General features: G+C 38.6%; 1 protein-coding gene across 6 annotated transcripts in view; it reads left to right on the forward strand.

Annotated features, from left to right (window-relative positions):
• Positions 1 to 22,868, forward strand: part of AKAP7 (A-kinase anchoring protein 7) — a 94,583-nt gene that overhangs the window by 64,060 nt on the left and 7,655 nt on the right. The gene's annotated exons all lie outside the window — the stretch shown is intronic.

A 22,868-nucleotide genomic window follows, 5' to 3' on the forward strand; every position in this document is an offset into this window, starting at 1 on the left:
GCCTGTCTGGTGTGGCTGTGCCCCAGCTGGACGGACGGTTTGAAGCTGGGCGCAGGGAACAGGCAGAAGGGAGTGACTTTCACATCCATTTTTCATCTTATCATATTATCATGATGGCCTTAAAACTAATTGTGTTGGGAAATTAGTGGCAATAAAAAGTCGAGGTTAAATTATCCTGGTTAGCAAACATGCAGGTGCAAATCACGATCATGTGATTTTTGTATATGAACAAAAAATACATTAAATAAAGGGAAGCATTTGCAGTAAACAGCAGTTTACCATGCTACTTGACTCATTTCAGTCACAGTGAAGATGAAAATGTCCAAACTTCATTGTGGTCTTTCTATAAGTTTTGTTTCAGCTGGGGTGCCTCAAGTTAAACACAGCTGACAAATGCCAGTTATTGAATTTCTGAGAGTTGGTTACTTAGGCAGTAAGGAGATGTTTCCATTTTATGTATAGTGTAGTTTCAAAAGGTGTTCTAGGTTACAATGTCTGGTACTGTTACATAGCAAATAGTTGTGTTGAGTGAGGTGAAAGCTCACTGCTTCCATGGTGTGCTTTTTAAAATTTGAGTTTAGATCTAATTTCTCAACAAGTCTGAATTGAATTTAGCTTCAACTCATTGCCTAATCTGCATTGTTTTTTCTTCTTTTTTTTTTAAAAAAAAAAAAAGGAGGGACAAATTTAACCGTAGAAATTAAGAGATGCCTATGACTGAAATGCACCAAAGTACTGACAAGTGGAAGCTGAGTCATGTTATTAAGTTTGAACAGATACTTACATACTGTGTGTGGAAACAAGATGTAAGCATTTCACATCCCTCTCTATTCTCTTAAAATATAGATATTGTATTTGGAAAACATTTAGCCAAGTTTTATGGTTATGGTAAGATCGTGAGTGGTTGTTCTGGACCAGATTTAAGATCCCTCTCCCCAGCATCATAGGCACAGAGTACCTAATAAAACCATTAAAAAAGGGCAGGCATAAGGAGGTGTTTCCTCAAAATACAGCTCTACTGCTGCAGCAGTTCAAGGCTTGTGGACTTCATGAAGTGGAGTAGCACCCTTGATAATTAAAAGTCTGTAATAAATTTTTCTTCCAAGGATTTTTCCAGTCACCTCTGGAATCCATGTAAACTTTCAGTATCTGTAATATCTTCTGGCAAGGAGCTTTACAACTTAAATACGTATTTTGTGAAGAACCTTATTAGCCATGCCAACAAATACAATTTGGTTTACTGAGTACCGTCTAATTAAACAGTTTTTCTGCCACACTTGATAGAAATCAATTCCCAGAATGTACTCTGGGGAGCAAAGAGCAAGGGTATTCTGCAGAGAAGGGAAGGAAGGAGCTATCTGTCCTCACCACTGGTTGTGGGACAAGTAAAGCATCGGTAGAAGCTGTTATAACTTAGGCATTTAGGACCTTCACAACCTATTCTTCCAGTTGTCTCAGTGAACAATCATGTAACCACTCTGAGGCTGGGGAGCTTTCTACAGGGATGCAGACACCTGATTCAGCATCTCCAAATGCCTTTATGTATATTTATCTATACATCCTATACTGAGTCCCTTACCAGATAACCCTTTTTAAATAACTAGTGGCTTAACTAGTTTTTTTCTTTGATTTTAGGTATGTAAAATGAAACCATATTGATATTATTATCCTGGTCTTGTGCAGGAGATCACTTGGGTTCCAATAAATTTGAAAGAAGTTATGCTTGTGAACGGAAATAGTGTCAGAGGTTATGAAAATTTTGATAAAATTTATGAAGACTTTTTTTATAAATTAAAAGTCTTAATGTGGAAATCTGTTTAAACAAAGAAATCTGTTTAAACAAACAAAGAAAACACCAACCCAAAACTAACCAACCAAAAAAACAAAACACAAAACAAAGCCCCCAACTTTATTTCTTCTCTCATTCAATGTTATATTCCAGTGAAGTTGATGGGAGTTACAAAATTCAGCTTGCTATGTTTAAGGAGGAGCTTTTGAAAGAGTGTATATTCCAAAAAAGTCTGGTGTATACTCTAACAATTAATTCTTCATATTTCTGACATCATGAATGAGTGATAACCCTGGAGTTAGACCTCGTATTGATTTTCTTATGTCAATGCTAAATAAGTGCTTTTTCATTTTGGAAATGATCTCAAATTATCTTTAACTGCTTTTTGAAATTATTTAATTGGAAGCTTATTTCTGGTCAAAAGTTGTTCGTTTATTTTAACTTAATAGCATTAATAGCCACTTTTTAATGTGGCATAAAAGAAGACATTTTACAAAATAAGCATTGTTGCACTTCATTTTAGCTGTATTTGATTTAGCCCATTTGCTACCTGATAGGAAACCAAGGATGAGAGTCTTTGTTGTACTGGCCAGAGATTGTTAAAAAAGGCTGTTAAATATTGAATGCATGCAAAATTCCTGTGTCAGACAATTACTGATGTGAAATAAGGCTGGTCACATCAAAATAGAACATGAAACTTATTTCAATTCTAAAAGATGTGATTCACAACTTGAGAGGGCAGAGCATAACGATGTGAGCACTTTTACGTGTTTTGATTTAATGAGATTAAGCACTTAATTCATTGTTTGATAGCTATTATACACTATTACTGGTGGTGCATATTGAATATAACACATGCAAATAGTTGTGGAAATAAAGAAATGAGCACAGGGCCTGGGGCTGCGTACCCTGTGCACAGGAACCAGGCAAGCTCCAACACGCAGCCAGGCCAGTGACATCCAGGCCAGATCTTGCTCTTTTGGGCCTGACCAAAAATTGCCCAACTGTATCAAACTAGGGATTGGATTTTGAGGGGAAAGGAAAGTTCAGTGACTGACATGCAACTATTTTATTTAGGTCTTGAACTGGTTTTGAAAATCCTGAAAGTTATATTTGCAAATCAATGACTTGGTCAAATTTGCAGTTTGTTAGAAGTTATCATGAATTATTTTGCATTTGTACTATAGCTGCATAAAAGATGCATTGTCTGGCTTTCTGTCATGAGAGACAGGATGGGTTTGCCTACCACAAATAGTAAGTCAATCCCTGTTGTTAAACAGCCCTTGTACATTTGCCAGGCTAACTCGTTTCCAATACTGATAGCTTCCTGTCCCACAGGTTGTGTCCCCTTTTCACTTCTGTTTTATGAGGTTTTTAACTCTTAGTTGCTCAAAGCAATACCTGGTCTGGTACTATAAAGACACTATCCATCTTCCTTCTTCCCTAAACATGAAAACACACACTCATCAGCTGAGCTTGGAGAGTCCTATATACACTCTGTTTTCCGGTGCTTATATTCTTTCTTGTCTTGGTAATCTCCCTGTGTAATGTTGTTTCTTCACTCCTACACATACATTCACTCATATACACAAGATATACACAAAGAGATGCATGACATGGATGAAAAAACCAAATAGTTTGAAGGAAAGGTGCATTCCTCAAAATGACATTTTGAATAACAACTAGGTGTTATTTGTCTTTTTCCCTCATAGAACTTTGGAGTGCCTGTGATTAGGTTGCTAACATTGCTTACTTTCTCTGTTGGAAGAAGAGAAAGAAAATTTAGTTGCCCCAACCAAAACGAAATGTTCGATACTTACCACGTCAAAGTTGAAAGTTACACAAATCTTTCTCCTCCTGCAGCCAACAATGTTAGGTTTGATGACCAAGGCTATAAGCCTAACCAAGGCCTGATGACAACCAAGACTGTCATAAGTTTCTGAATCACGAGTATCTCTACTTGTATGTCCATTCTTGGGACTGACATTGGCTGTCGAAAATAATCCCCCAGTAATGAGCCTAGACTGCTAGAAGAATTGTACACACCAGTGAAGACAGAGAAAGCAGAGATATAAGGAACATCTGGGAGAGAAAATAAGGGGTTTACATGAACTGTTAAGTTCAGCTTCATTGCAAGGTATCTAGGAGGGCGTGGTAGAACAGGTTTTAACTAGGAAGAAGGAGATTTAAAAAACCCTTCAGCAGTGGATGCCTGTTTGTGGCCTCAAAATGGAGAAATATAGTCATCTTGAAGTAAAGAGAAAAAAATTAATCATGACCGAAATTGGGGAATTTTTAAAATTATGTTAGATGTATCCATATGCAATCCTTAGGAAATCCTCCTTGAAATTAAAATGTCTCTACATTTTTGGTTTGGGTTGGGTTTTTAATTAATAACTGCTTTTAGAAAATAGTCCTACATGGTATGAGCACATATTGCTGAATTTCCTTCAGTGTCTGATTTATAGTCATTTCAGGTGGCATTTGACTTTTAATTGATAAGTGAAATTCATTTTTTTTCTCCCTTTATGTTTAATACAAACATACGTGAGTCCAAATTTAAATCCTATCAGCACATATGGCCCATGGAAAGAAATTAAATTATCTTATTGAATTTAATTTTTGAACCAGTTTTTATTTGGGTATAAAGAATTTTGAAGCACAAAATTATATCATTTTTAAAACTAGGCTACGTTTTACTATTTCATGAGTATGCAGCAGACTGTCTTGCTGTGTAATCTATTAGATTGCAGATGTTGGGCTCCCTTCCACCTTCCTGGCAGGATGTTTTGTGTAAAATGAATTGCAACTAGAAATTCTAGAGATTAATCAAGTCAAACATGATTGCCTTGCTATTAAGTTATGTTCCTGATGGGGGGAAAAAGCAGCAGTGTTTATTATATAATTTATTTAGAGATATGGCAGAACTGCTTTTTTTCCAGAAAGAAACATGAGCAAAGACAGGGAGTTCTTTGGTTCATAATCAAAAAATGTCCAGGCTAATTTGTTATTTCTAAGACAGTGAAAATTGTAAATTTGGTTAAAAGTCCAATCTTTATGTAACGTGCACTTTTGTATGAAAGGGAGATGCACGTGGGGAAGACTATATTTGCGAGTACTTTGGACCACAGTGGTCCATAACTACTATACAGTGAGAAACTTGAGCAAAGCCCTTAACCAAACTTGTTTGTATTAAAGGACTTGAAGAATTGCCCATGAGAACTTAGGAAGACATTTAATTTAATTTCATTTCAGTTGTAGCAAGCAGAAGACCAGGACTAGCTAATCGATAGAGGTGACTGCAATCACTTCTTGATTACAGTAACAGAAGATGAGAAAGAAAAAGAGTAATAAAAAAGTTCAGAAGACCCTGATGAGAAACTTTGAAATGAAGATGAGGTTGCTGAAATTGACACCATGTTGATGGAATTGGACCTTTAATAAACTTAATGATCACTTTTCAAAAAGTGTGTTGGCAGAGAACTAGCCTCCAGTGATTTGTGACTGAGTAGCAAGATGAGAACTGCCCAGGTGCCTCAGTGCAGCCTGCTGTTACTGCAATTGGTTGTTTTCCGTCTTCCACTGGTACTACCGGGAGCAGGTTGCAGAAAATGTCTGTGCTGACGGTTAAGATCCTCTTAAAACTTCCCTCCTGGGTATTTTTTGGGGCAGTTTGTTCCTGTCTGTTGTATCTAGACTGTCCATTAGCTTAAGTATTCAAGGGTAAATAGCTTAATGTCCATCTTATGGTCAGCGTAATTGCCAAAGCCATCACTTTGCATAGGTGGAAAAAGTAAGGACCTTTTCAGCTGTCAGATGACACAGAATATTTTGCAGAAGTATTTGCATAGATTTCTCCTATATTGTTAAAATTGTGTTTCTTTTCCATATTGAGGCCAAGCACTCCATCCTCTATTTGCATGCTACTGTTACTTTACTGTCAGTACCTCTGCAACTGTATCAGGCCCCAAACACATTGGAAGAGAGAGAATGAGATATATATATATATATTTATATCCATTTAAATGACTGGCAGAGGGGGCATAAGATAACTCTTGTCTCTTGCTTTCACCTTCACCATGAGCACAGTCTTCTTTCCCCCCTATGTGGGAGTTGTGTGATCTTCGGCATGCCTGCCTCCCTGGTAAGACTATCAAGGTGAAATCTGGCCCCTGCCTGTGCTTTGTGGTGGGTTGCTACAAGCTGCCTTCTTTCACGGTGAGTTCTAGCAAGAAATACGTGATCATACGCAGTACTAATTAACCTTGCTTGTTACAGATAGATATTGAAAGAAACAAAGTTACTATGCTGGCAATTGTTAGATAAGCAAAACAATAATGGCTCTACAGCCGTAAAAACCCATCGTCTTCTAGAGTCAAAAGTGCTGACAGAAGAGGTTGCTGATCCCATTGTAGCCATTGCTGCCACCATCCCCGGTCACATAGACCGTGCACTGGCAATGTATGCTGTGTACAGTGATGCATAGCAGAGCAGGTTATGTCAGCACTCTTCTAAGGCAAAATAACCCCGGTGAGGTTAAACACTTCTCCATTGTTGGCTGGCTGACCTGGCTAATTTTGGCTGAAGTGAATTAAGGAATCCTCAAAAACCCCAGGGCAGATGATGATAAGCATCACCTAGTCACAATAACTTCTTCCATTGTATGACTGGATCAACTAAAGAATATCTATTGTTTCAGAAATCCACAGTGTCGGTCTTGCAAAGTGCTGAGCAGCCTTGATACCTTGTGAACATCTACACACGTGGTGATGCTGGCTTCCTGCTGCTGGCAGAGGATGCTGGGGTGGCAAGGAGCTAGAGCTTTCCTGGCACGTGGGAAGGATTGGCCGTGCGGAGGGAGGGTACATTGACCAGGTTAGGTTGATTACGATGTCTTTCTCAACAGACTCCAGTAGTAATATTTATATTGAGATAAAAGAAAACTGTACTACTCCCTTGGTGCAATGACAAGGATTTTACTGTGTCTAAAGTAATAAGCTCTGTTTCTGTGCAGATTGATCCACTGATATTTGTGGATCAAACATTAAATCATGTACGATGTCAGATGGGTCAGCCTTCCTGCTAAGTTCAGCATTCTCAGGACAGTGAAACGGTGTCTCTGCACCTACCCTGCACGCAGAGGGAGAGAACAAGGAGGACCTGCCTAGTTGTAGTCCAATGTTTTTCAGGAACTGCAGCAAGAACAGTTGGAAGGGCGAATCTCTGAGAGGTGTATGGGCTATGTATCTCCCTTTTGCCATCCCTTCCAGTTGTATTGCCTCATGTGGCTGCTGCCCCACAGGATAAAGTGCTGTACTTCTCATTGGTTGGCTAACTTTCAAGGTGCTGTAGCATTTATCATGCTTATATTTCACAAGAAGGGTATCTTCATATTTGTATGCTTCCCCATCCTCTTATGATCTGCAAAACCATAATTCTCTGAGAATTCCAGAAATGAGTTTATTGACAAATAAGTGATAGTTATTTAATGCCAGTCTGGGAATGTTACGAGCCATGGAAGAAAATGAAACAACTGATGCAAGTCTATACCTCATTTCTGCTTTGAAGGACATTGTATGAGCCGTTTGTTGATTTTTAGGTAAAATAATCTATTTAATTATACCAGAGCAGATTCTTCACTGTTTAGTCATGTTAGTAGTGCAGTGGATAACTCCGTTATGGGATTTTTCATTGAGCAAAGATGAGAGACAACATTAAAATTGTTTTGTTTATAGCTGAAGGCTTCTTTGCAGATTATGGGAATTGAGCCTGTGATCTCAGTGAGCCCATACAAAGGTCATCACTGCTGGAACTAGTCAGCACGCTTGTCAGACTAACAGAGGCTGCTGGTTGAGGGCGTTGTGAAAAATGCACTGTTAGTTATGCTACAGTTATGCAATTTATTCTGGGTGGAAATAAAACTAAGTAAGACATGATGATCAGTACCATGCAGTATTGCTGCTATTACATATATAGCATTGTAACGGAAAGAAAAAAGTAATCCTCTGTTAAGGAGGGTCCCTCTCCTTGAGATATTTATTTTACTGCAATGAATTATTTCCATCACTTGTTTTCTTGCTTTTGCTCTCTATTTTAAAATTTATGGCCAACTAACTTTTTAGTATGCTTTGCTGCAAGGTCAGGCAGTCCACATGCAGAAGTAATGCACTGGAAACTTGCTTATGTGGAGAAATTTCTGACTGTGACATTAGCCAGATGTTTTATTCATTGATTCCAGAAGGTATTTCATTCAAGGAATCGCATGAATAAAAGAGCAGATTCCACAGGAAAAGTAGTATTTTCTTGATCTTCTTGCTGAGCACACCAATGCTCCTTCAATTAAATTGGCAAATGTTTGGGGAGACAGGAAGTTTCAGTAGATGAGCCCTGCATTTCTTAGGTTATATAGATATCAGTTTAAATTCCATCCACCATAGGTTATTTCCTTGCCCTCTTGGGAGGTGGGGGAGAGGCCCGAGAATATATCCAAAACATTTCATATGGCAGTCTAGGAAAAAGGAAGCTTTACAGTGATTTTGAATATGAGTGAGTTCTGCTGCAATAGCATTCAAGTAGCCCTGGGCATTTCTGTGGGCCACCAGCTGCAGTGGCAGATTACAGCTGAAAATTGCATTTAATATTCCAAAGTGTGCTGCTGCTTGGTTCAAAAAACCAAACAGTAGTACAGACCAAAGAATGGTGAATACCATTTCTCATGAGGCCAAATCTTTCAAATGCAATTAGTTTGTTTTGCAATAAGCATAAAGTTAGAACAAAAACTTGAATAGAAATGAATAACTCTATTTAAATATACTGTATTGGGTAATACCTTTTCATCTTTTGTAAAGGGGAAATAACTGACAGTTAACTATGGTCTATCAATTTGCAACGTAACATAAATAAGAATATATGTTGCTTTTGCCCACAAATTTATTTCTATATAAAAAAATTATACTTTTCTGGTAGTGATAAAAATCTCAGAAAAAAATCCAGTGTACAGTAACTGAACTGGGAATTTGAATAATGGTTATATTCATTAAAATAATAATTTCAATAATAATGTACCATTTAGTACTGCAGTGCTTGGATGCTGTCTAAAAGGACACTTCAGTTGGAATATTCAATTAGAAGCAAGCTAACAGTGTTTAAGGATTTTTGCTAAACATGCAAGTAAAACCACGAAAGTGAGACAGATTATCTGGGGCATGAATCAAGCGGTAGTGAAAATGTCAAGTGAAACCCTTAGCAGCAGTAAGCAAGAATAGTGCTGATTTATACCAACCGAGGGTCCAGCCTGCCAAGTGTCATGGCTGTGACAGTCCGCTGACAGTCCCCGGAGTCAAGGGCTGCAGCGAGATGGATGAGAATATCAGCTAGCCCATTTAAAAGCAGACCTTCTATAAATAATATCAGAGAGATTGGTTCAGATGGCAAGCCAACAAATTGCCAACTCCATCTGGAATCCTCTTTGTAAGTACATACATAGCAAAGAAAGGAGCCCGGGTAAAATACTGTTCTTACAGCCTTGGGCATTAAAAATCAGGCTGGTAGTCTGCTCCCATGGCTCTTGCAGGAGCCTTCCAACATGATTTCTTAAAGCGAGAGTGAGCCTGGAAGGAAAACAAGATCACGTTTAAATTTTCCGCATTTACACTAGTTTGCTTAAGCAGTGTATCTGCTGCTATCCCATATCCTTTTGGGTTTGGAAGGGAGAATAAAGGGCAAAAGACAAAGTAAACATACATAAACATGGCTTGGGTGAACTGAAGAGATTAACTTCAGTGGTATTCCTGTATGCAGATGTTCCACTTAAGAAGAGGAAGTGGTGTATTAAAGTTCTCATACTTTTATAAGTATGCAGGTTAAACGTTATTGCTCATTAGCAGAAAACATGTTTTGTATTCACTTCATATACACCTAGATATGAGATATTATGTCTTTTAAGCTGTTAAGATGATTTAAAGATTATCTTAGTAACACCATTGCCACAGCAAAAGGAAGACCGGGCTCTCAGAGGAACTCTGCTTGCTTTACCCTAGCATACTATTGACTAAGGCAAAGGCTGCAACATTATGTTTTTATTGATTTCCAAAGGGTAAATTACAGGCTGTTGCTATCAGATACTATTAAAAGCTGCCCTATATTCCCAGTGAACAACATCCAAATACCTTATTCTGTATAATGGAAATCCCCTTAGTACTGTTTCTCATATTCCTTTTTCAGTTTACTGAGTTGTATGTATACTCTGGCAGAGTGCCTCTCCACTCACTGTACAGATTGTGCCACTTGTTGTTCACCAAACAGGAGAAGGAGCAGCATGGTTTTCTGAAGTGCTGTGAGACCTACCCTGAAAAGTAGAAAGCATCGGAAAGTCTAAATATTTAGAGTTATGGATTTTACCTTTCCATTTCCTTACTTCTGGAGGTTAAATCAGCACTACAGCAGTAGGATTTCATTGTAGTGGAAAAGGAAATGGAAATTGTGGTTTTCCCACAGCTTTACTGGAGTCATGAGCCAAATCCTGTCCTCTAGCTACTACTGCATTACTCTCTGAAATTGTTCTTAGTTCATATTTCTGTTTTCATTTGTGCTGGACTTCTTTGGAGTTAAGAGTCAAAACCTCTGCCAGTAGAAATCCACAGAAGTAACTGTTCCATGAATTTGGCTCAACGTACTTCTCGGCTTTGCTACCTACAGACACACCCCGGCTCTGCAGACCACTCTACGCGTCCTGGACTCCTGTGTACTTCATGTAGGGGGGTCTGGGGATGCACCTGGGCACTGGGACTGCCTTGCCCATGCTGTAACCCTGATGTAGTTCTGGCTCTAGCAAAAGGGCACCTTCTGCAGCAGCTCCTGGGTGCTGGTTAGGAGTTAGCACCAACCCAAGTCCATTCCCCACAGGCAGTTTGGGTGCAGCCACGCCATTTCAGGGCTAGCAGGGCTGGATAGGATGGACCTGAGCTGCTCTCTGCTAATTGGCCTCATAGCCAAAGAACAAGTGCTAGCATTGTGGAGCTCAGCTGTGTAAACATAGCCAGGTACCTCTGAATGAAACACTGGGTTTCAGAGATGCTTTTCATGCTACTGTGTGGGCAGGTGTTATGTCTAATGTCAACACAGAACCTAAGTTTAATTTTCCTTCTCAAAAGCGGTGCATGAGCAAATCCATATTACAGCCAAATAAGAAGTGTGACATGCTAAACATGAAATACCATTCTCTGTTACTATATATGAACAGCTACCCCAATTTAGATACTCGGTTGCTTCAACCTATTGTATTGCTGTATGCAAGTTCTACTGTAACCTAACCCCTGTGAGCTTAGAGTGGAACCACTCACAGTGTAGGAATTGTAACATATGGAAAAAACATCTATTACAGAAATAGAATGGCCACACTTGGGAGTGGGAAAGTGTTATGCAACCAAAATGTGGTAATTGTCTACTTCTTCCTAACCTGATGTTTTAAACATCCTTTTTTTCTCTTATACTGTGTTATTTGTGATGCTTCATGCTAGCTAATTGAGTGCTTTGTTTTCTAATGGATAGTGGTATTCCTGGAAGCAGGCAAGCATGTTTTAGCCTTTATTCCAGAAACCATTAAAACATTAAAAAAATTATAAAATTGGTCTACACAGTCTCTCTTAAAGATACCATATAATTATGAAAGAGAAAATAAGTTATTTTGTTTCATTAAAGGTCTCTGGAAACCAAAATCTGGACAAATAATCAGACTCTCAAAATTGACATTTCTATGCTGACCTGGAATATCAGGAGGCTGTACTCAGTCCTTTTTGAAAAAGGAGGGGAAACGGGTTTCATCTATGGAAAAGGTTCACCTCTAGGAGGGAATAAAAACCCCAAACCCCATCTCTTTTTGCCCAAGATCATGTGCCACCAGACCTACAACCATTTAGAAGAAATGGCACACATGCTGCGCTAGCTAAATCTGCGCTGGAAAGATAAGTGCAACTTTTTTCCTAGAAGCTGAAGAGGCACAATCATGGAGCAGAGAAGGAAGAAGTTTGGAGGAAGAGTTACATTTTTCAAAAGAAGATAATGCTCCAAACACAAAGTAGGAGCCCAGGGTGCACTTCCAGAAAATGCCTGGGGATCTGCAGAGAGCTCCATCTTGGGGACAGCCCATGTCCTCTGAGAGTAGGAACTAGCTAGTTTTGGAAAAAAAAAAAAAAAAGGTACAAAGCCAGAAGGCAGGAGGAGGAACTGGTTAACATGATTGAGCAACTGTTAAGATAGCATGGGATTACTTCTGTTGCATCATGTGAAATAAGAACAAGAGAGAACATTTTGTATATATTTCAGGGAAAGCTTCCTGTCAGTGACAAATGCGGGACTGCAGAGAGTCTCTACGTTTTGCAGTGTTGTGACCAAGATTTTCAGATTAATGCAGACAAAGAAAACAAGGCAAACAAAGGTCCTTGGTCCAGTGAGGGGTTGTCCTTTAGATGACACTGGTCTGTTATTTGTGGAATTATTGTAGGCAAAGTGAAAAATAAGATATCTTGAGAAGTATAATAGTAAGGCATACTGGCATCTTGTTCAGCAGCTGATTATTGCTGGTTTAGTAATGTTTCATACCTAATCATTTTTGCTATTCCTAAAAATTGAGTGATTGTGTTTCAATAAGCTTGAACTGTAGAACTGACAGAAGAGACTGAGATTTAGAGGAGTTTGGGGTGTAGGGTTGTATACGCTATGGAAGTTAGCATGGAGAAAGGGCTAGGAAATTATCCTGCCTTAACAAAAGGAAAATGGACTGGATGCAAGAAACATTGTTTAAAATTTATATACCTTCAATTGATAAACATTTGACTACAGACTAAGTCCTTGGGCCTTAAGTAGCTAAAAGTACACTGTGCCAGTGACAGATTTGGCACTGCCAAACTTTTACAATAGTTGGTGCTTTTAGACTTGTAATTCTGATGTAAGCATACACAGCTGAACTTTTGTCAGGCTCTTGACCCTGCCTGTAATTCTTATGAACCCCAGGAACTGCTGTCCTAAATTGGTATAGAGAAAACTCACTCCTTATTAGATATCTCCTCTGGATCCCAATCTCCAAAATCTCAAAATCCACCAATAACTTTATCTTTTCTGCTGATGACTTAATCCCTTTGAATATCTGTCAGTCTCAGGTGAACTTCATCTGGGCACTTGCTGAGTTTCCTGTGAGTTAAAATCCTCAGGCATGGATAATTCATTTGCTCTCACTAGAGAACTTGTATCCTTTTGCTAAGAGGAGAAATGTCTTATGCCATGGTCTATTATTGTGTTACTCATTCTGTTTCACATCATAGCAATAATTTTTTAAATGGCATTTTATTCAATTTTCCACGTTAGTGCAAAGCATGAGGATTGAACAAAAACATATTATCAGGCATGTTTTCTGCAGCACTTACTGTGGCTGAGGAGAATCAACAAATGAGTAACATTTTTTGCTGTCTTAAAAATCCATTACCATCCAGTATAGCCTAATACAATCAAAAAGGTTTTCCTTCCTTCCTCTCTTCTCTCAGCTCCTCTTTTACTTTTTACATACACATCATTAATAGAATGTGAGACATTTTTCCAGCACAAAATGTGAAGTTTATTCTTGTAGATCTACAAAATATAACCTGTGACTAAGGTGAGGTCTAGCGATTGAATGTCCTCCTGAAGTCTGGGATTACCTTGCTCTTGTTAAAATGAAATTTGGTGTAGTGTTTGTGTGTTTTGAATCACTGATGATCCTCTGATTTAATGAAATAAATGTTGCTTTCTGTAGACCCCTCCTGTGTGCCCTACTCACACATTGTGTGTGTTCTCTGTTATAATTAGACTGAAACATTTGGAAAGAGGGCCAGGTAATAAGGACAGAGGACTTGGTGTAACACAGCCCAGATCATGGAGGCATTGCCTGTAATGCCTGCTTCAGCACAAGTGAATAATAATAATAATAACAATAACAACAACTCCATTCCAAATGAAGTGCATCATTTTGTTTTGAAAGATTAATTCCCTTGGTCCTTTTTTTAGCCATAATCTCTATAGAAGACGTAAAATAAGAAGAGATTACAGGATTAGACCTTGGATAAAAACATGTTATGTGGTAAGATGTGTCCAAGTATAAGCTCCTACATCAGCAGTGGAATATCTGGATCGACATGGTGCTGCACCCAGGCCGTGAGGACGGGCTAATTCTCAAATGCTCTAAGTTACTGCTTCTGGTGCGCCACATGGTAGCAGCAACTAATCCTCTGATGTATGGCTATACCTGCATTCTTGGAGTTAAAACCATATTGCATTGTGCCATGCAACTGTCATATGCGTTTACCCATCTCGGGAAGTCTCAAAGTCGTGAATGATATAGTTGAGTGGAACCATTGCCCATCTCTTTCCTTCTCCTCATTCTTAATGAACTTTTATTGGCCCCTGTAGCCAAACATAGAAGTGGGAAAACTTTTCTGTGTGGAAAACATAAAGGCAAAGGGAACTATGGAATCAAATGCATTGCTGTTAAGCTGGAGTGAAGAAAAAATACCTGCTTTTGATTTCACAGTTGGTTATGAATGTAGTGAAGAGAAATGCAGAAACTCGTTTTGACATGAATATCCAACCTTTATTCTTTTACTCTGAGTTGGAGAAAGACTGAGAAAAATATTACTTTAAAATAAAAGAAACAAAGATGAAACTCCAAATTAGAACTGTTTAGCCTGATAGAAATAAAGAACCAGAGGACCAGCTGGCATAAATAAGGAGTTCTCCATTGATGTTAATGGGACAGAATTAGAATTATTAGGGTGCTGAAGAGGAAGGGATGGAATTGTGTACACTGTGTAGGTAGAGATAAAATTTGCAAATGGCAAAAGGAGTGGAAGGAGAAGAGAACCATCAATTTTAAGGCATGGTAATGAGCGATCCATTATGGTACAGAGTGTAAATTGGTGAAAGTTGTGAAGATTATTTCAGGTTTTGGCATAGCGGACATATTTTTCTAGATTGATTTCACTGAAGTGCTGCTAGAATAGGCTTTGACTCACTGAGTTTGAGGAAATAGAAATATAGGGGAAGAGAGAGAGGGAGTTACTGTTTTGCTAGAATACAGTGTATGAGCTGTAGGGAATTACTCTTATGAAAGAAATGTTGCTATTAGGTAGGGAAATGTTGGTTATGTTCTTAAGGAGTTTTATGTTGTTTCACAAAGAAAATTCTTTCACAACTATTTGATATTTAGCATAGGAAGGATGTGAAAGTAAGGCCCACTGGTTTAAACAAACAACCAGGCCTCAGTTATTCTTGATTTTCTGATGGTGAAGCATACTGAAGAATAAAGTTAATTTCGATTACTAGGTGCTTGTTCATCAACTTAAGATACATGCACTATTCACTAAGAAAACAGGATGAAAAAAAATTAGTGTTGTCATGTAATATTCTTATTCTTTCACTTTTTCTTGTCCTAGATTATAAAGTCTGCTTATGTTATGTGAAGGATTGATTGCATTAAATTTAGTTTCATGACATGGTGATGTTTCAACTTTTTTCATCCACAGATTTCATTAAGTGATCTCTCTTTACACTATACTCTAGCAACAATTTTTAGATTCCTATGAATTAGATTAAGTGAACTGTAGTTATACCTTCAGCATTCTAACTCTTTAACTACAGCTATTCTCATTTCATATGGCTGAGGTGACCAAAAGCCTGGTGACACAGAGCAATTTGTTATGACCAAGCACGTATCTGAATTTGTTTCTTGTCTTACCTGAGTATTTTTCTTTGGACATCAAGATTGACTGTTCTTGCAAGTGAGTACGTTTGGGCTTTTAAAGAGAGATTAAAGTCTACGAAGAGCTTGTCCTGAAGAAGATCCTGAGCAGTAGTTTTATGGGTTCAGTTCCGTAACATTTAAGGAGAGGTCTAAACTTTTACGAACTAATCTTTCCAAGTGTCAAAAATGAATTTCATATTTACAAAACTTTCATAAACCTATATGTGGTAGAGCAATGAACATTTGTACAGCTACATCTCACAAAATCAGAGTGAAAACTTATGTCAAATTCTAGCTTTAAAAAACACATTTAAAGTGGAGGTTACGTGGCAAGCAAAAGGAAGGAAAGAAAGAATAATGCTAAATACATTACTTAAGGCAAAATATAACATAGATAAAGGAGATTAAGATAGGAAATGCCATGATAAGTATGTAATGATTTATTATTATTTTTAATGACATTCAAGTCAACTTAAGGGTGTTATGTTAGTTTTCCCAAAGCTATTAACAAATTTGGTCAGATTCTGTAGGCTTGATCCACGAAATGAAAGACAGCAATGCTACTGCTCTTATGTTCAAAAATACGTAACTTCATGGTTTGCCCAAGAAGCTGATGAAGTATGTTCAGTTCCTTTATGCAAGATCCTGGGGAAAGGGATTATACCCATCTATTTTGACAGTCTTAGGATGTAGTTACAATACTGGTTCAAGCCTATCTAAGATGCTCCTACCAAAAGAGGTGACTCTAACCTTCCATTAGATTTAAAGTCTAATTAAGTATTACAGAGATATTAAAAGCACCTTGCAAATTACATTTTTCCATAAAAATTGCACCTTATTACAGTATTTTATGGGCACTGTTGGCCATCCTCTTGAATTGCAATTATGCTTACATCTTAATATTTTTTGGACAAGATTTCATCTTCCTTTTGCAGTTCAAGCAGTACACAGCTGTGTTTCACAGCTTATGTTACTGCAATTGAAATAAATGAAAATGTATGTTGATTAAAATTTGACTTTTCTCTCCATAATTTACAAATATATTCAAAATTGCTTTGCCTGAGGAAAGACACGTGATATGTGAGAGACTATTTGACAGCATGACTTTGTATGGAATCTTTTTCTGAGCTCAGGAGCAACAACACAGGATCAGCTTGTTAAGATTCACATATTAACACTTGTCTAACATCTGTCTTAGTCCAGAAAAAGATTGCTTTTTTTAGTCTACTTGACAGTATCATGAAGAAGTCTCAGCCAAAATAGTGTCCTATTGGAAGCTGTATGGTAACAGATGAATCCTAAAGAAATGGAATTGAAGTTTAGAGTTTAGAGAGAGGTTGTGGGTGCCCGATCCCTGGAAGTGTTCAAGGCCAGGTTGGATGAGGCTTTGGGCAACATGGTCTAGTGTGGAGGGTGTCCCTGCCCGCAGCAGGGGAGTTGGAACTAGATGATCTTTAAGGTCCCTTCCAACCCAAACCATTCTGTGATTCTATGAATATAGGAAGGATAGGAAACAATAACAAGAGGTGAATGTACATTAAATGACTTCCCTCATCCCACTTGTGAGTAAATGTTCAATTTTCATGGTTTACTGCTCCATAAGCAGGGACTTTTAGGATTTGGCAACACATTTGGACTTTGGCAATTAAAATCTGTGTATATCCTATTTTGGTTAGCTGCTGCATTTCTTGGGCCTACACCACCCTCAGCTTAGTGACATAGCAGGGTGATTTTCTCCCTGCAAGACCATCCAGCTCTGTCTGTGGTCACTGGTGACCAAGGCTGATGGGGGAGCAACCTACGCCGTTCTCCCATAGTGCGTTACATTCTCAGTATTATTTCTGGAGGGCCATTGAAGATGAGGGACTGCTGGGTCTAACTTGTTCCAGAATTCAGCTTTTCCCTGGGAAGTGAGGAAGCCTGGTTTCTCCCTTGGGTTCTGAAAGGAGCAGGAGGCTCCCCCCTTGGCTGCGTCCTGGAGGGAGAAGGAGCTCGCCAGCTCTCCCTGCTAGACCTGCTGGCCCAGGCTGCTCCTCTTCAGTGCTGTGGATGGTGAAGGGGGGCAAATCATTCTGCCTGGATGTTTGCTATCGCAATCTTCCTGGGTCTTTTGGTTCTCCCATTGTCACTGTGCACCATGGATGTTGCTGTGGTTATGTAAAACCACTTTTGTGACTTGAGCTGTTTTCTCTACCTGAGTGTTGGTGAGAAAATAGAGTAAAACGCATAACTTTTAAAGCCATCTTCTTTCCTTCAGCAATTACGTTATCTTTGTTTCCTGTTACACTAGACTTCTTATAAATTCATTAAGTTTAAGTATTAAACTACATAAAGGGAGTCAGGAAATTTCTCTGTCAGCAGGTCTCTTTTAATAGGAAAATAAAACCAAGATACTTAACAGAACTCCTAGTATGCCACGATTTGAGTCTTAGTTAGTTACCTTTTTTTTTTTTTTTGAAGGCTTGTGCCTGTGGCATTGCATCCTTCAGTGCTCGTAGAAGGAAGAGTAGGTTCAGCAGAGCACATCCTGTTTCTCCACTTAGAGGTGGTCAGAAGTTTTAGATCACTGAGCTTCAAAGTGTTTTGTCTGAAACAAAACAAACTTTTGCCACATTTGCCAAGCCTCCAGCTCGAAGGGAACTGCAGGTTTTCCCGCTGTCATCACTGAAACTGGCAAGAGCACCGTTTTCCCTGAATAGCTGTAACACCCTTAATTTCCTCTTCACTAGAAATTCGTATTTTTGTTGGGTTTATTCCATGGTGGGCCAAATCAAATTTAAAAAAATCTTTCCAGCAAACTAGAAACATGTATTCAGCATGAAGGACAGGTTGATATTGCCTGTATTGCCTTGTTATACAGTCCTGTATTTACAGAACAACATATGAAAAACCAAAGAAGTTTTAGATTTCCAAGAGGAAAGCTAAACTACACACGCTGCTTAACATAAAGTGGGAATGTCCAGCAGCACAAATGTCATCACCATCATGTCGTAAGAAGATTGTAATTTCACCCTTCCTCTCAGTATCTTATTTGTGCCAATTCCTTAAGTGACCACTCGAGACATTTCATGGAAGTCCTCCCTAATTAACAAGGAAATGTTCAGACTTGTGACTTTCCTGTCTATGCTTATTGTGTTGATTGGATATGGGCACATGCTCATGTTTGTGTTCATTACGTCAAAACCATGGTCTTGAGTGTGCTGGCTCATTCACAGTCTGTTGCAAGGGTGGGAAGCATATGGTCTGGTGGCTGGTTATAGCTTCTTACTCAGTTTATTACGGACTGTGGACTCACTGTCTTTGCAGGGCGAGGGGGGATGGTATTTCTCTTATGCTATAGTTCTGTTTATATATGGCCTACCAAATTTATCTGAAAGTCCTCAGTAAAGAAAATGTTCAGCACATTGGTCTGAGGCAGAGGACATTGCAGTTCAGTATGTAGGTGTGGGAACCTCCTCCAATTCCCATCAAAGAGTTTTAATTTAATTTTGAATCAGATTCTGCAGACACAAAGTTCCAGTGTAGCAAAAACTAGATGTTTCCACAGGCCGCAGCCAGGCATGGCAGCCTTGCGGTAGTCTACAGCTGCCTGGGTTTTGTTTGTATAAATGATGTCTTCACTCTTAGGTCTTTTCCTGATAACATAGAGATAGTGAACCATGATAAAGGCACAACTACTGATGTCACAACCTGTATGAATTCACACACTGAAATCTATCAGGCATTTGTTTTATTGGCCTTTCTTTGTTTTCTCTAACCCCACCATATGCAGAAATAGTTGATAATCATCTGCTGAAGGTTTCTTAGTCTGTCAATAGTTGGGATAGTTGTCTCCTTTCCTCCAGTCCCGCTATACTGCACACCTGCAAAGCTTTTTCACCTCTATGGAGAGACTAATAATCAATTATCTTATAGTGAAGGATTATTATGAGTTGGAATTACTGAGGAGTCACCATAAAACGGGAATCTTGTGGTGAAAGCTTTGAGTGTTTGTAACAGTGACTTGGCTTACCCTCTTGGTGTCAGTGAGAGGCACAGTGTAAGTAGAAAAATCAAGCTTTTCAGCATTCAGAAGGAATTTCTTAACAATTAATTTTTGAAAGATTGCCTGAATGCCTCATGGGTTTTTTTGTTTCTATATTTTGTAAAATCAGTATTAGAAAACTGATGAACCAAAGGGTAGATGGAGGCATGTCTGTTACCACAGCCCTCACCTGGGTGCAGACTGTAACCTTTGCTGCCAGAGTATGGACTTCCCAGCTGGTCTCAGTCACCTATTCAAAATACCAAGGGTCTCCTTATAATTTGCCCCATGTTGACATCATTTTGTTGTGATAAAAGGTTCTTGGCATAAAAAAGAAAACCCAGTGTGTTGAGGCCATGAGGCAACATTTGCAGAACATTATCTTGGAGTGTAGGTGGTAAAAAGTTGTAAAACTGGCTTTTCCTGTAAAAGGGATCCACTGTTGGTTCCTTCAATTAAACCTCTCACAAAAAAATGGACTAGTAGTATAAACAGGAGAGGGATCCAAGTAACTGTCCTGCCTCTCTCCAAATCTGAGATATCCACATAGACTCTAAAACAGGCTGTGTCAGGACCATGAAAATGCTGTACCAGGACCACTAAATCCGATTTGTTCCAATGCAGTATTTCAAAATCCAGATCACAGTCTTGTAAAGAGTAAGGGAGTGTAGACTTGGAGAGTAGACCTAGTCCAGTAGAGAGATACAGCAGGGAATTTGAATCCGAACTTGCATTTGGTTGCAGGGATCTGGTTCATGTCCATACCTGCTAGCAGCACACTGTAGGATCATAAAGCCCCTTTTGAATAATTCTGTACAGTTGATAGTTCCCTTTTGTAAAAAAAAGGTGGTCATTTCAGGACAATAGGTATGCTTCAGCTTCAGTAATATAAAGCACTGCTTGGCATAGATGCACTGGGATATATTCAGAGAGTATGAATTTGTTTTCATCTTTAGAATTTTTTAGAGAAGAATTCTGGGATAAACAAAATGAAAGGGTTTTTTGGGTTTTTTTTTCATTTTTAGTCTGAGCCACATGCAGGAAAAGGCAGTGGAAGATTTTTATTCACAAGCACAGAAATAAAGTAGTGACACAGTCTGTACTGAGATGCACAGCATAGATGCAAATCCAGTGCACGTGGTATATCTGTTCCCTTTTCAGAACAGAGTCTACTAACAAAGCAATTCTGAGTTTTTAAACCTCCCTTTTAAATCTAAACCATTCATATCTACAATGGCTTTTTACTGATATTCTGATAATTCCTGTAATGTGAGACAGTCTACACAAAGAAGCATTTGCCTGCTGCAAAGGAATTGAATACATCTAAGAAGCAGGCAAGCTGCAGATGCAGCGTGGAGAGAGAGATATAAACAGGACGTGTGTGTGTGTGTGTTAAATATTCAAGTAAATATAGATGATCAATACCTGTTATTATTATGTGACCTCTTTCTTTTTGTCAACAGTCGTGAATAGGAATGATGCAATAGTATACAACTGCCTTGCCAATGAACCTCAGCATTGCACAGATAACTCACACAACTGCTATTTAGGGAGTCTGAGAACATAAACAGAGCATATATATATATAGCCACACGTGCCGCTCCACCAAGGTGGCCAGACGGATAAATCCAAGGGTGCTCTTCATGAAGGGATGTGCACGCATTGGCATTCACACATCAGTGACATCCCGTGTATGTCTTCCCAGTGGGAGTGCAGAGCTCACTTAGGAGGTGCTATAGACTCGACTCCAGACTGTTGATTAGCCATGAATGTCTCAAAATATTAAAACCAAACAAACAACAACTGAACCCCAAAACATTCTTCTGTAGCTGTATAAACTGTACTTTCAAAAGACTCATTTTAAGTAGTCTGACTTTTTTCACGCTTGAGAAATTGCTTACACAGTGAGCTGTCTACTCATGTTTTAGTTTTAAATGCAATAGTAGGTATATGGATTTTCTACATGTATATGTAAATGAGAAGTGTTTTGCAGAAAATATTCATGAGAGAAGAGCTCTGTCCTTTTTTAGACTGTAAGAATAATACATAATATACTACAAGTAAAATTACATTCTGAATAAATATAATCACTACTGTTTTGTGGTATCTGGAGGCCTCTGTGATTGATTAGTCATATTCTGCATATTAAGTACTATAGCGTCAAGTGTCAGAGTGGCTGAGCACCATATTTCCAATCAGTTTTGTCCAGAGTTGCATGGACACATCATTAGAGCTGTGTGAGTAACAATTTCTGTGATTCACTAAGCAATTCTGAAAAATAAGAAACTCTCCAACTGGAAACCACAGTGTTATTTTTTTCTAGTGAATAAATAGACTAGGGCAACCAAAACATTTTGTCAAGCATCTTTAATAAAAGCAAAGGAAATTTGGAATCAGAAGGCTGCATTCAAAGGAGCATGTGAGATCAATTGATAAAAGCTGGGAGGAGATGCTGCTCATATGTATCTTAGGTCTCCTGCAAGATAAGAGCCTGAATTAAGTCCCTCCTTTAAGTAAGTTAAAGGATAGGCTTAAGCCCAGGATTTACAAATAGGAAAGGAACATGGTAAGCAATGGGCCAGAGAGCGTAAAGTATGTAGCTGTTTGGGTGGTTTTGGGAATAGTGCCTGTGCCTCCCTCGGACTCGCATATTAACCTAAAGTGTTTCTTCTTGGAACTGCTAAACCCATTTTTAATGTTTTCTCTTGTTTTTTTAATTTTGTTTTAACCAAAACTATTCCCGTAGCTGCCTTATAAAATATGTTTTCAGAGTATTTTTCCAAACTTTTTCCAAAATGTAATGAAATGCTTTACCCAGGTCTAGTCTGATGACTCTTCTGCTGGAGACCGTAGTTCTTCCATCCCCACAGTAACAGTGCTGTGGAGGCCCAGAACTGGAAGAGTTTGGTCTGTCTTGCTGTTCCAGAGTGGGATGCTCTTACTAACAGCTCATAAAGGCGCTGCTGCTCAAAATGAAGGGTTTTGTTTACCTCTCCCCTTCGAATCCCCATATGAATTATGTTTTATCAGTGAAATCACTCCTGGGTTGTGCAATCCACTAGGAAGACTAATAAAAGTCTTTTATAACTATAATCTAGATGTGCTGGCAAACTTGAATAAATTTACATATATGAAAAAGAGCAAATTTAGATAATTGAACAGTACAAAGCTTTGTGCTGAGAGCATACAATAGTATCTCTTTTACCAGATGTGTGTGACTAAGCAGTCTCTTATTAGTGGTTGCAGAATGCTAACTCCAGAAAAGGACATTAAAAGTATGGCCTTTA

Source organism: Grus americana, chromosome 3 (assembly GCF_028858705.1).
Source record: "Grus americana isolate bGruAme1 chromosome 3, bGruAme1.mat, whole genome shotgun sequence".
NCBI lineage: Eukaryota > Metazoa > Chordata > Aves > Gruiformes > Gruidae > Grus > Grus americana.